The sequence below is a fragment of the Saimiri boliviensis genome, chromosome 8, assembly GCF_048565385.1.
Source record: "Saimiri boliviensis isolate mSaiBol1 chromosome 8, mSaiBol1.pri, whole genome shotgun sequence".
Taxonomy (NCBI): Eukaryota; Metazoa; Chordata; class Mammalia; order Primates; family Cebidae; genus Saimiri; species Saimiri boliviensis.
The window spans coordinates 16,352,139-16,353,995 of record NC_133456.1 but is presented as its reverse complement, the minus strand read 5'-3'; the positions used below and the strand labels follow the sequence as shown (position 1 = coordinate 16,353,995).

General features: G+C 43.6%; 1 non-coding gene across 1 annotated transcript; it reads left to right on the top strand.

Annotated features, from left to right (window-relative positions):
• The first annotated feature begins 1,046 nt into the window (after window positions 1-1,046).
• LOC120367310 (U6 spliceosomal RNA) lies at window positions 1,047-1,153 on the top strand. Its single transcript, XR_005581714.1, has one exon. It is a non-coding gene; the product is annotated as a U6 spliceosomal RNA (small nuclear RNA).
• Window positions 1,154-1,857: the final 704 nt, after the last annotated feature.

The window sequence follows — 1,857 nt, the reverse complement described above, 5'->3', positions numbered from 1 at the left end:
TCTGAGTGGGGTTTTGCCGCTTGCAGCCAAAATGTTTTTGAACAAGACAGTTTTGTGACAACGGACTCTGGAAAGGAACAGCGTCAGGAGTACAGTAACGTGCCATCCCCTGGGTTTGTGTGAGCCCCTCAAAAAGGGGACTTGCTCCTCTCCACTCACCCAAGCTTAACTCTCCTTCCAGAGCTTTTCCACAGGATCATGTGACAGTGTGTCTATGGTAGGCATCAGTTGAGTTAATCCATCCAAAATCCATTCCACTTTCCTCTGGAAACAATAACCCAATTTCTTTGGGGACCACCCCCATCCAGCTCACAGTTTTAGTCAGCCTGTGAGACTCAACTGAAGGAGACTGACCCCGCCTCCTGGGACAGGGGTTGGGATATGGCCCAGGTCTGGTCCCAAGAGCATCCCCCTCCCCCAGCCCATATGCACGCTGGGCCATCCTCTCCATCCCAGACCTGTTGAGGTGTTCTGGGGACAAGTGCTGTCTTCCTGAGCCTGATCTCTGAGCCCCTAGATCGAGTTATGGCTAAAGCTCCAGACCTTTCCCCAGACTTTATGACTGTAGGAACCAATTCATTTCCTTATCTTGCTTCAAAGCTGAGTCTCTGCTACTTGTAAGAGAAAATGATCTGAGTCGGATGATATACATATTCATAGAGATTTAAAAAACCACAATTGGCATCATAACATCCATACTGGTCATCAACTTAGTTTTTAAAGTGTCTTCACTTACATAACATCATGTATCGCTTTCCATTTCTGTACAGACTACTTTCCCTGTCTCAGTGCTGCACAGTATCCATGGTGTGAGTAAATTACCATTTACTTAAACAGGTCCCACTTCATGAGGACATTCTTTATTTTTGGTTTTACACAATTTGCTAAGTTTTTACTGTTGTGGTTACTAAAGAAACATATACACTTGATCAAGACAAAGTTGGACCACTAGAAAGGCCGAAAATGAAAACTCGTCTGCCATCACTCCCCCTCCTGTGTCCGGTTTCATTCCCCAGGTATCACCATGTCTAAGAGTTCCCAATTTTGTGCTCGCTTCGGCAGCACATATACTAAAATTGGAACGATACAGAGAAGATTAGCATGGCCCCTGCGCAAGGATGACACACAAATTCGTGAAGTGTTCCATATTTTTCCTCTTCAAGGAGAACTACAAGCCATTGCTCAACGAAATAAGAGAGGATACAAACAGATGGAGAAACATTCCATGTTCATGGTTAGGAAGAATCAACATCGTGAAAATGGCCATACTGCCCAAAGTAATTTACAGATTCAACGCTATTCCCATCAAGCTACCAATGACCTTCTTCACAGAACTGGAAAAAAACACCTTAAACTTCATATGGAACCAAAAGAGAGCCCACATAGCCAAGTCAATTCTAAGCAAAAAGAACAAAGCAGGAGGCATCACACTACCGGACTTCAAACTATACTACAAGGCTACAGTAATCAAAACAGCATGGTACTGGTACCAAAACAGAGATATAGACCAATGGAACAGAACAGAGGCCTCAGAGGAAATACAACATACCCACAACCATCTGATCTTCGACAAACCTGACAAAAACAAGCAATGGGGAAAGGACTCCCTGTTTAATAAATGGTGTTGGGAAAACTGGCTAGCCATGTGCAGAAAGCAGAAACAGGACCCCTTCCTGACACCTTACACCAAAATTAACTCCAGATGGATTAAAGACTTAAACATCAGACCTAATACCATAAAAACCTTAGAAGAAAATCTAGGCAAAACCATTCAGGACATAGGTGTAGGCAAGGACTTTATGACCAAAACGCCAAAAGCAATGGCAACAAAAGCCAAAATAGACAAATGGGACCTAA